Source organism: Priapulus caudatus, unplaced genomic scaffold, assembly GCF_000485595.1.
Source record: "Priapulus caudatus unplaced genomic scaffold, Priapulus_caudatus-5.0.1 Scaffold103, whole genome shotgun sequence".
NCBI lineage: Eukaryota > Metazoa > Priapulida > Priapulimorpha > Priapulimorphida > Priapulidae > Priapulus > Priapulus caudatus.
Window position 1 is genome coordinate 206,391 of NW_014577164.1, and position 13,226 is coordinate 219,616.

Consider the following 13,226-nt stretch of genomic DNA (forward strand, 5'->3'; position numbering starts at 1 on the left):
CACGCCCGTACGCACGAACTCACTCACCCCCCCCCCCACACACACACACACACGCACGCACGCAGCACACCACCGCACGCACGCACGCACTCACTCACTCACACACTCACTCTCACGCGCACACACACACACACACACACACACACACACACACACACACACACACACACACACAACAAACACACACACCACCACACACACACACACACACACACACACACACACACACACACACACAACACACACACACACAAACACACACACACAGCTCGGTTCCCGCACCAAAATCGCAACGCGCGCATTTTATTATAATATTCACGTTCGCACGTTGGTCTCTTGAACGAAGAAGGGTGTCGAGGGGCGAGTTCCGAACGAAGGTTGGAAAGGGGACTTGGGCGCCGAGTGTCTGATTCACGCTGAAACAACTCGCGATAAGAGAGCTACACGTGCCTGCCCATCGAAATGGAGATGTTATGGCTGCTCGTATGTTGTGTCAAAACATCCAAGCTCAGGACGAAAGCATGCGTGTAAATGAGATCGCTTGCATTCTACTTGTTAGTCGCTTTTTTTCCAGGAAGAATTCAATTGCGACACGTCAAAATTGACGATGCGCCTGCGTCTTATATTGTCGGTCTTCCATATTGTAACGTTTGCTGGACAGTGCCTCTAATGACATGCGTTGAGGCGCCACAGGTGAAAGAACTTTCTATGTCATCGCTAGCCTAATGGATCTCGATGCCTCAGTAGTGCTCGACACTGGCTCTGAGTGGGCTTCCCATGCAGTGGCCTCATTAGGTCAGATTGCTGCATATTAACGTCATCAATTCGATGAAGTTGTCAACTCTGCTCCTCAACTGTCGGCCGCGCCGCGTGCAGCTCTAAACCTTTCCTAATAGGATTCGCCGAAGACCAGTAATGATCCCTCAACACTGCAGAGTGAGCCTATCATCACCCTATACGTGTCTTTGTCGGTGATATTTTGAGCTGCGTGTAACTAACTGATAGCTCGGAGTCGCCCCCGTAGCTGCTAGCAACCTCTGACCAGAGATACAGTTTATGATTGTGTATTAGGTTATTTTCTTTCAACTCTTTGTGCCTAGTGAGAACTGCAGCAACTGGTATTTACAAAGCTGGTGGCTTGTGATCGATACACACACACGCGCCGCGCACACACACACACACACACACCACACACACACACACACACACAAAAACACACACATTGCGCGCACACACACACACACACACACACACACACACACCACACACACACACTAACACACACACACACACACACACACACACACACACACACACACACACACACACACACACACACACCCACACACACACACACACACACACACACACACCACACAACACACACACACACACACACACACACACACACATTACAAGAGCATCTCGCTGCGGAGAAAACGGTCGTAAAGAGCGGAATAGGTCCTCTAGAGTTAATCCGACGACGTCGATATTTATGTCTTCTTCTCGCCATCCTTTCTATCCCGACGCCTAGAGAAAGGACGTCGAATGTGTGATCAGTTCCGGCGTAGATGACGGTTTAATGTTAGATCGCGAACCGACCGCCGCTCTCCCATATATACAGCGGGACAGCCCGACACAACTTAATACAGCGTCGCGCGCGTGGCATATAGACTCGCATGGAAACCGAGCGATTCTCTCATTTTCTATGCGGCTCTCGGGCTGTTGTCGTCGTGACATAGAAATGGCAAGCCAGGGAACAAAAAAAGAAAGAATGTGTCGTAGCTCCTTATTCCGGATTGTGGGCATTCAGCGTCGCGCGCGGATCGGGGGCGTCGGTGGGCATAATAATATGCCGAGCTGTTAACCACATCCAAGAGATTAGATTCCGGCTGGAGGAGTGCAGCTTTAATTCTGGCATGCCAATCGGGGCCCCGCGCAGCTCCGATATCCGCGGCGAACGTCCCGGTGCCATTGATATGCACAATTTGCCTATTTGCGCGAGGCAACGTGCAGCGTGCTTTGCATTGCAGGGCGCATGCGCTCTCTCTGTGGTTGTCTCCGCAGATTCTACGCGCGCTGCCTATCCTGAGTGTCATGATGTACTGTGACGCGAGGGGAAGAGCGTTAGAATGCGTGAGAGATGGCAGCTTCTCGGTGACCCTCAGTCAGCGGCTCGATGAGCTTCCGGCTAGTGATCATGAGCGCGTGATGGAATGCAGCGGTGCATGTCAGCGAAACCGCCGTCAGACCGTCTCTGTCGTCCACACACCGCACACGCACGCACGCCGAACGAACGCACGTACAGCCACGCACACACGCACACACACGCACCACATACACACGCTTGCACGCACACACACACACACCACACCACACCACACACACACAACACACACACACACACACCACGCGCGCGCGGCCAGCGGCGCTCGCACGGCACACAGCGTCACGCACGTACCACACACAGTCATTGTTGGGGAGAAGTGCATTGCTATAATTTCAGAGAGACAACACTTTTGAAAGAGACACTTCACAAAAGCGCTAACACAGTCGTATAACGCTGCGTATACACAGCGACCTTTACGCGATTAGAATTTTCCAGAACCGGCTTAAAGGCATACTAGCCCATTGATTATGCAATGTTGACGAATGCTAAGAGTAACCTGGCCACCTTTGTTAGTTACATAACGTAAAAAACATAACGCGTATAGCCAAACGGTATTAGTTTGATCCAATATCTCTGCTGGTTACATTACAAAGCAAGCAACTTTGAAATCGGTTGTTAGTATATCAGTTTACGTGCCGTAAATGTCATCCAGAGTCAAGCGATAACGTAAAACTACATTTGCGCGGGCCCGTATGTTTTGGACGCCAGATGAAATGGAGGTGACCAGCGGTGTCAACCACGGCCACACGGACTAAACATGGAATAGCAGAGAAAAAGCACGACGTACTAATCAGGACGCACATGGACAGCTCTGACCAAAAGTTCCTTATCACTGGGCGTCCGTGTTTACGAAATCCACTGATGAAGCATTTGGCGTACGGCCGAGCATGACGTTTGCGAATAAATGTCGCTGGTGCACTATAAATCTGCTATAACACTCCGCTTCGCCGCCAGCGGTTTGAACTGTAAAACCTGATTCTTGGACTGCGGATTTCAATTAGACATTTCTTAGTAAGCAGCAGTGACAAACAGCAGTAGACAAAACTACTAATACCGGCCGTTTGATGTAAGGTTAATGTACTTATTAACTACACAAGGTGCCGTAGTTACTTCTAGCATCGTCAACCATTGCATAATACAATGGGCCTAGTATGCCTTTTAAATGTCACCATCTGCTATAGAATATTACGGCTAGTATTAGGCGGCTATCTCGCGTTCCTCATTTTCCGATTCTTGATTCCTCATTTCCATTATCGGTCTTTAATTTCCTGTATATCGCTGTACATGGATCAAACTCAGCTTAGTTGTCGCACGTTATTTTCAACTTGTGCCCACAAACATTTTGGTGTTGTTCCCATTAGAAAGCACATTTATTTCGATCAAATGTGCCTAAATTTACATGGCTCGTTGCCGAAGCGAGATGCGAGAGAATGTAAGCGAAACATTTGCGAGAATTTGCGCACTCTAGATAGTTCAGAAATCCAATCAGACCTGTGTGCTCAATTCCGGTAACATCTGTTGCTAAAATCCGAATTAATGTCGATTTGTTTAAAAAATATGCGAATTAAATTGATGACCTTTCAGAACGACCCAGGCCTTCTTGCAGTCTTGCCTAAAAGTTGTAGCTTCTAACGCTCGTTTCCATGACTACTGCCGACGCTTCGCCGTGTTCTGCAAATTGCTTTCTTTAACATGGCGGGCAGCGTTCAGAATCTTTGCCTATTACTTGTAGTGTGCCGATGCTGCATTATATGCGTGTGTGTCGCTTTAAAAAGGGCCACGACTAATCACAGACGGTAGTTTTGTCTCGCTTGTCTCATATATTACCCCTCACAAAGTAAATTTCAATCGCACTGTTCAGTTATAGCGTATACGTGGTCTACAATGCTCGCGTTTGCACGGGAATTGTAGGTATAAGCTCGCTCTTTCGGAGCCTTGTTTTTTTCGCGAATTCCAGGATTAGAAGTTACTAGGCCGCATCTGCATCCAGTGTGCGATTCGATCATGCATGAAACTTTGATTGCAAAATGCCACCACTGTACGTGTAGCGTGCGTATAAGAGTGCTTTCGAGTCGCGGTCGCTGTCACTTCGAATGCAGGCATTAACCCCTCGTTACACTGCCACAGTGAGAATATTCACACAACACGCACCATTCACATGCGGCCAGCAGCAGCGGAGGAGTGTGCTGTCGGCACATCAATAAGATTGCAGCCCAAGCGAGAGTCTCGAATCAATTGCCAGTGAGTCTGAAACGAAACGCCTCGCACACGTGCATCGCGCCAGTGATTACATTATCTGTGCGCGCGGTACTGTCGGGTATGGTCCGGTGGTGTGCGGCTGCGTGCGCGGGCGTATGGCGTGTGCCTGTTTTGCCCGTGTGTCGTGCGGGCGTACCCGTCGTGCCGCGTCTTACGTGGTCGTGCCGCGTGCATGTGCGTCCGATGCGCGATTGTGTTCGCAGGGTATGTGAGCGACGGCGCTGCGTTGTATGACGATTGGCGATGCGGGTGCATGCGTAGCCGGCCGGATAGTGCTCGCGCGCTGTCCGTGCCTGTCGTGCATGAGCGGCATGTGTGCGCGTGCTGTGCGTTTGTGGCATAAGAGATGCGGGTGCTTGTATTCTCATCGATATGTCAAGACACCATGACTAATACTGTCCGCATTTACAGTCGTTCTTCGGAGAGGAGGATGTTTATGTTTTTTTCTAAAAAAATTCTATCGGCAATTTGCAATTCTGCTAGAGCCAATTGAATATGGTGGAAACTTCCGCCAGCTTAATGTGTCTTCAGAATTGGTTAACATGGTAATTTTTTCGCGCTTATGTATTGATCAACACTTGAAAAATGTACATTTTCGCGAGCGCAAAAGAAAATACTGCAAAGCAATTCGATTATCCTGTAAACTGGTGTGTGTCATGCTTATTTTCTATATAAAAACAAAACTCAGAATAATTCATACCTAATAACAACATTCGCAAGTGCATGTCTTTCACATGAATGTTTTAGTACGTGCTGAATCTGCCCACAGCCTAAATTACCCGTTTCCACGAAATATTAATTGCCATTCCAGTATGCATGTTTACGCGACGGTACTAAAAGATATATACCGGTGGACGTTTATAGTCGAAACGGTAGCTTCGTCCCAGTGAGATGTACGCGCCCTTATCGCATATCACCTGAACCCTGAACCGATATAATGCTTCACCGCGAATAGCACTTGCTGAACACTCAGGTGTCATGGGCTTAGCAAATGTCAATGCAAGATTATTAACTGTGAGTGTTTTCCATTAGACACCCCGCTTTGGTGCTGATCTACAGTGAAGCCCGTAAATGATTACCCGCACAGTCCAACAAACTCATGAAATAGTTCAGTAGAATATTATGAGTGCGCTACATTATCCGAGCGTGTTTCTATTAATACCTGCTGATGAACGGAGAGCTGGGCAGCAGAGTGCAAGTTATCACACTCTACGGAGCCAGCCATGTTCGTATTATTTATGCAAGGTAGCTACTTCGTCGCAAATCTACGCATGCACGTGCGTACACGCCGCATTTCCATTGACAGAGGCGTATGGCGCCGTAATGAACGCGAGCATTTTACCTGATGCATGCCGATTCAAAATATTGGATTCGTTTAAGCTCTTAAGTATAGCGAAACAGGCTTAATAACAAAATACTACATTGCCAGTTTTGTTTCGGTCGTTAGCTGAATTGACCGGTTTGTAAATTTGAACATTCTTGGACGGTTTTCGCCTTTTGTTGCCTTTTCTTGAACAAATTACTAAAGAGCGCAAATAATATAGAATTGCTTTTTTAACAAATCGAAGATTCGTTCGCTATTTAATAAATTATATATCACAAACTATTATAATATCATATAATCATACATTTTAAATCCATACCGCGCGTAATATAATATCAGGCGCTATATATATATAAAGCGTAGTAAATGATTTAATGTATGCTTATGGAAAGTGATGGTCGGCACTTCTGTATAGCAGTGATATATCATAAACCTCGCCTTCTTTAATTGTCTGAGAAAACCTGAATTATCTAACTTCAATAGCTGATAGTGTTAACGGATAAAAACAAGGAAATATCACATCGTTAGCATTTGATTTTCATCGTAGCCTGGAAAATTGCCACAACGGACAATGTAGACTACTTTGTTTAAGAATATGGTACAGCAGGATACGAAGATATTAGTAGGGAAACGCATTGCTACTATTCTAGTCTGAGTTTTACGGTGCGTATATAGTGAGATTTGCGTAACTGAAGTTGTAAGCCGAAACGGTAGTGACCTGCAATGTATATTCTAGTTAAGCGGATTTTTATGTTGAATATATTGCTGCGCGTTTGTTCCTATAGGCACTGCGAACCTGAAGATAATAGGAAATCATATATGCCGCTAGTGTTGTTGACGTCTAAGATCTCTATCGTCATGCAAATGTGAAGTTGTTTTAGATATGAAAACCTGAATATCCAGCTTTTGCATACAGCTGTTTTAAACAACCGGAAATATTAATTCGTTTTGCTTCAAATATAATAAAAGAGCCCACGGCTTTGCAAACTGTACCGAGATTAAAAATAGTATTAGATCGATCAGGATCTGATGCTTACTTAATCAGGATCTGATGCTTGCTTGATCAGGATCTGATGCTTGCTTGATCAGGATCGCCCGAGCCATTGTCCGGCAGTAAGCGCTATATGAGCTGATCAGTCAGCGGCGGTGTTCTCTCTGGTGTTCTCTCTCTCTCGTTGGGCCGCTGCCGCCGCCGCACGTAACACGGCCCGAGATCTATTGAGATGCGGCTCGTTTCATCCCAGTCGGCGCGGGTGTGTTTACCTTTGTCGTAGGTCGCGAAATCCCGTCCGCACATCTTCGTGCGACGGATAAGTCGTGGGGCTCGTCGTGACTGGGAGTCTGGGATGCATATAGTCAGTCGCCTAGCCGTTAACGATTGAACAGCCTCGCATGCCATCTCTCTGGCATGCTCAGCTGTCCCTGGGCACATTAGGCAGGTAAAGCGAGTAAAGTCTACGTGGTATCTATATATACACAGCACAGGCACCCCGCACGCACACACGCCCTTATCATGCATTTTTACTTAGCCGCGGAGAGTAAATATTGGGTATGTATGTATAGGCAGCTGCGGACTAAATTGCTAGTTAGAGACGGATGCGTGCTATTGTATCAGCGGTTGCGCGGCTAGTATTGTTGAGATATCGATTTGCTTATTTTCGGAATGCGTCCATATCAAAGATCGTCATCGAGTTATTTCCCGTGTTTTTGTGTGTTAGGCAACGTCTTAAGATGGAATAATGGACTTAAGATGGTAATTACCAGGCACGGTTTGCTTCCCTGATGTGGTTTTGCAATCTTTCGAAGCAATATAAAGTGCATTAAGTATACGTAATTTAATTATAGAAGCTCCTTGCACGCATGACTAGGCTCAATGGATATCTGATGGGAATCGGTTAAGTGTTTGTTGTTCACATGCGTATATGGCTGCGATTCACGGCCGACTGCCTGTCCTCGCGCTGTCTTCACACTGTGCATGCCGAAAGACACCGATTTACTTTGCAAAGCTACAATATCTGCTAAATCTGCACGGCAGGTTAACGACTAGTATTAATTTCACCCCATGATTTCTTGGAGAGATGTAATTGACGGATTCCTCTTCGATATTCAACATATTTCTCTCTCTGAGTCTAATCCGAGATTCCCCCTAAACTAGTCAATCGCAAAGATGTCTGCCCGCCGGCATTCGGAATGACGACATCGGACTCGTTTAATCAGCTAATCCCTTCGAGCATATTGAGCCGCAGACTCCCTCGCGTATCACGAATCCGCCCATTAGATGAGCGCGTGGAATATTCTGCCGTGTATATCTATCTCTACGCGCACGCTGTCTCCCATCGGCTCATTGCACACCGTCATTTCATTAGAGTGCGTTCGTACCGTTGCAGGTAAAGTGATGAGAGAGAGGAAGGATAAAGAGAGGAAGGATAAAGAGAGGTGAGAGCAGAGAGCAGAGAGGACAGAGGTGTGTGCGTGTGCGTGTGCGTGTGTGTGTGCTGGAGCGTGCGTGCGTGCGTGTGTGTGTGTGTGTGTGTGTGTGTGTGTGTGTGTGTGTGTGTGTGTGTGTGTGTGTGTGTGTGTGCATGAGCGATGCGAGTGCGCGTGCGTGCGTGTGCATAAGAGATGCGGGTGCTTGTATCTCATCGATATTTCAAGACACTCATGATAAACTGTCCGCATTACAGTCGTTATCGGGAGAGGATGTTATTTTTTTCCTAAAAAAATTCTATCGCAATTTGCATTCTGCTAGAGCAATTGAATATGTGGAAATTCCGCAGTTATGTGTCTTCAGAATGGTTAACATGGTAATTTTTCGCGCTTATGTATTGATCAGACACTTTGAAAATGTACATTTTCGCGAGCGCAAAGAAAATATGCAAAGCAATTCGATTTATCCTGTAAACTGGTGTGTGTCATGCTTATTTTTCTATAAAAACAAAACTCAGAATAATTCATACCTAATACAACATTCGCAGTGCATGTCTTTCACATGAATGTTTTAGTACGTGCTGAATCTGCCACACGCTAAATTACCCGTTTCCACGAAATATTAATTGCATTCCAGTATGCAGGTTTACGCGACGGTACTAAAAGATATATACCGGTGGACGTTTATAGTCGAAACGGTAGCTTCGTCCCAGTGAGATGTACGCGCCCTTATCGCATATTCACTGAACCCTGAACCGATATAATGGCTTCACCGCGAATAGCACTTGCTGAACACCAGGTGTCATGGGCTTAGCAAATGTCAATGCAAGATTTATAACTGTGAGTGTTTTCCATTAGACACCCCGCTTTGGTGGCTGATCTACAGTGAGCCCGTAATGATCCCGCACAGCTCCAACAAACTCATGAATAGTTCAGAGATATTGAGTGCGCTACATTATCCGAGGTGTTTCATTAAACCTGCTGATGAAGGGGAGCTGCAGCAGAGTGCAGTTTCACACCTACGGAGCAGCCATGTTCGTATTATTTATGCAAGGTAGCACTTTCGTCGAAATCTACGCATGCACGCGTACACGCGCATTCATTGACAGAGCGTATGGGCGCTAATGAACGCGAGCATTTTACCTATGCATCCGATTCAAAATATTGGTCGTTTAAGCTTAAGTATAGCGCAATGTTACGCGGCGAAACATGGCTAATACAAAATACTACATTGCAGTTTTGTTTCGTTAGCTGAATGACGTTTGTAAATTTGAACATTCTTGGACGTTTCGCCTTTTGTTGGCCTTTTCTTGAACAATTACTAAAGAGCGAAATAATATGAATTGCTTTTAACAAATGCGAAGTCGTTCGCTTTAATAAATATACACACACTTTATATAATATCATAAATCATACATTAAATCCATACCGCGCGTATATATATATATATATAGGGCCTATATATATATAAGCGTAGTATGGATTTAATGTATGCTGTATGGAGAATGATGGGGCACTTCTGTATACCGTGATATCATAAACCTCGCTTCTTTATTGTCTGAAAAACCTGATATCTAACTTCAATACTAGAAGTGTACGATAAAAACAAGAAATATCCATGTTAGCATTGATCATCGTTAGCCTGGAAAATTGCACACGACAATGTAGACTCTTTGTTGGAAGAAATGTACAGCAAGGATACGAAGATATTGTAGGAACGCATTCCACTATGTGTGAGCTGAGTTTACGTGCGTATATAGTGAGATTTGTACGGGAAGTTGTAAGCCGAAAGGTAGTGACCTGCAATGTAATCTAGTAAGGGATTTTTAGTTGAAGATATATTGTGCGTTGTGCTATAGCACTGCGACCTGAAGATAAAGGAAACATATATGCGCTAGTGTGTTGACCAAGTCTCTATCGTCATGCAAATGTGAAGTGCCTTTTAGAATGAAACCTGAATATCCAGCTTTTGCATACATGTTTTAAACAACGGGAAAATATTAATGTGTTTGCTCAAATAATAAAAGAGCCCACGGCTGCAAACTGACGAGATTAAAATATATTAGATCCATTTCGGTTAAAACCAGTTTAAAATTCCTAAGCCATGGGTAATGCATACAACAAACATTAGAAATATACGTTGGTTGTATATATGCACAAAGCTCAAGAACCGGCGAGAAGACATGCGCGTATGTGATTCCTTTCTGTGGGGACAGACATAAATGCTTATAGTAAGTGTTAAGAGTATCACTCTAATTAATTATTCCACTCTAGTTTGTGTTTACCAATGCCTAATTTAATTTCGTTTTAGAGCCGATGTGCGTTCACGTGTTTACGTGTAATGCGTTTATTTCGCGTGAATATTTCGGCTGTTTTAGGTGCATCGTGCAAAACAAATGCCGCTTATTTCGATGTTGTGCAAATGCCGAGCACGAATGTTATGTCAAACCCGATTAAACATCATCAGTTTGATGTGTGTACCTCGAGCCAACACGAAATTGACATGCTGAAAAGTTCAGCGAGCGATGCAATTTGTGTATGTGCCATATCTGTACATCGGGCCAGGAAGAAATCTAGATATCGATCACGTAGACTTTATTAAAGGGCAAATTATTTCGTAGGCAAACTAATTGCCAATGCTGGCATGTACTCGCACTGAAGCCATCCGCCTACTGCTGCGTGCATCACACTGGATGGAGTTTGCGCTTGCAGTACTCCAACTGGGATTTGAACGTAATTCATTTTACAGCGGCATTGAAATATTAGGAATGTGCATTAGCAGAACGGTGTCACAACAACTTTTCAGCTACATATATCCTACTTACGAAAATATTCCGCCTGTAAATACTTAGAACATATATTCACAAGGGGGATCGCGCATACAGGGTTCAGGCACTGGGCAGACGCGTTGTCTCCGAGTATGTCTGCCTCTCTCGTCGTTGCGTTTTTGCTTTAACTATACGCGCTTTAAATGTGCGCGTGCATAACCGCTTGCTCTATTTTGGTGAAATGCTAGCAATTAAGAGATGACGATATCGCTGAAGCAGAAGGTATGACAGCTTCGTAACACAGTACTACCCGTCCGCGTATCGGTGAAAAACCTTAATTTCTTTTGTGCCTTCGGGAAACTTCCTAACCATATGTCATTCGTCAATGGCAGTTCCCACGTCTCCGCTTTCTCTCCCCTTTCTCTCTCTCTCTCGCTCACTCCCTCTCTCTTATCTACGTGTGCGCGTGGCGGCAGTTATTTTATTTGAAGCAGTCGGACTGTGCGTAATGTGCCGAGAGGCCTGGGATAAAATGAGAGCTCGGCATCATGCCGCGTCCCTCGTCAGTCGGTTGAGCTATATGCCCTCGGGGGTACGAACCCCTGCCACAGCTGTCTCCACCACCGGGCGGATCCCCCCCACCACTGAGCCCGCTCTACTTTATTGCGCGCAGCGATATTGTGTCCTGTGAGCCAAGTAAGCCTCTTGTTTTCGTAATCATGCGCGTGTGGAAGGCAAAGTCACGCAAATCCAGGAGGAAATATGTCTTCGCGAAAAAAAACGTCAACGTTTTTTAAGGCTGGACTTCCACGGATGTGTTTGATATGTCTTCTAGGCGGATTAATTGCGTGGAATTCGACGCGGTTGATTAATCCCATGCCCCTCTACAGGAAACAAAATGCTGTTCCTGCTGCATAAGCGCTAAATCCGGTGGATGGTTTGCCGAATTTCTCGCGTGTTTAATGCTCGTTTGTCATCAAACGCACTCTTGCTGAACGACCCAGCCATTAACGAGATAGTCGTTAAGTGGAAGGAAGTTGTAATACGCAAGCGTGAATTCATTTGATGGCATATAATAATATACTAGAGGTAGTGCTACAGCTCTTCGCGGTTTCTTAACGATTCATTTCTTCTAGCAGATGCCAGCCTTACACTGACGCGTGTACATATAGTTGCACATAAGCGCACATGCCACATATGCGTATAAATCCGGTGGTTATATTCATTCGTACGCGAAGATACGCGTTCACGTAGCAATACCACCACGCGTATATACCGGTTATTAGCCTGTCAGGTTTTCAATCAACGGCAATATAATACAGCAGGCTAGAAAATTCAGACGGTTAGTCATTCGGATGCAGTACATAGCTACGCTTGAAAATTGCATCCATATTATCCGTAACAATCCCGCGCGATCATGAATAGAAAAGACGCGTAAAACACCGTTGTGTGTAATACGGGGCAACATTTTGCGCGATCCGACGTGTCAGTATTTTGACGGCAGTTAAAAGCACATGCATCACAGGCGAGTGTACGGTTCGTTACACTAAAGCAGTTAGCTTGGTACCCCACACATATTTGGCTTGTTGATTTGGCTCATCATCAACGCTGTTTTCCACGGATTGCGTAGCTTAGCTGAGTTTGTCGTGCTCATTATGTATCGTAAACGCGTTCGAGTTTCAGGGCGACGGTAGCGTGAATGTGTGTGTGTGTGTGTGTGTGTGTGTGTGTGTGTGTGTGTGTGTGCAGATGATTTCACAAGGGAGCGAATGTTTTAAAAAATGGTCGACGAAATTCATTTGTGCTAAGATGTGATTGAGCAACTAATTAAGGATTGCGAGGTGAACACAATAGTGCTCGGGAGTAATATGCTTCGCGGTGTGTGCGTGGGTGCATTCGCGCGTGATGCGTGCGTGCGTGCATGCGTGCGTGCATTCGTGCGTGCGTGCGTGCGTGCGTGCATGCGTTGCGTGCATGCGTGCGTGCGTACATGCGTGGGTGCGTGCGTGCGTGCGTGCGTGCGTGCGTGCGTGCGTGCATGCGTGCGCTCACTGCGCGTAATGAAGCAAGTTGCATATCCACCCAAATCATTACATTTTCTGCTCTTGGGGGCAAAAGAAAACTAATTCGCTTGAGTACGCTCACGCTTTAAGCGTGTTAGAATCGATGCGCAGTCCTCGTATTTAAAGGGATCGTGCTTGAAACACGTTGAAATGTTTGTTGTCTACCAGAATTCTCGTGCTTGTAGACGTTGTAGTATGTCCAAATCGCGAGAGCT

The 13,226-nt window shown here is 45.6% G+C and overlaps 1 long non-coding RNA gene across 1 annotated transcript in view; it reads left to right on the forward strand.

The window, feature by feature from the left end:
- LOC106805168 overlaps window positions 1-8,183 on the forward strand; it is a 37,104-nt gene extending 28,921 nt beyond the window's left edge. The window contains exon 3 of the long non-coding RNA XR_001393402.1: window positions 8,141-8,183. This is a non-coding gene — a long non-coding RNA (uncharacterized LOC106805168). The remainder of the gene's footprint in view (window positions 1-8,140) is intronic.
- Window positions 8,184-13,226: the final 5,043 nt, after the last annotated feature.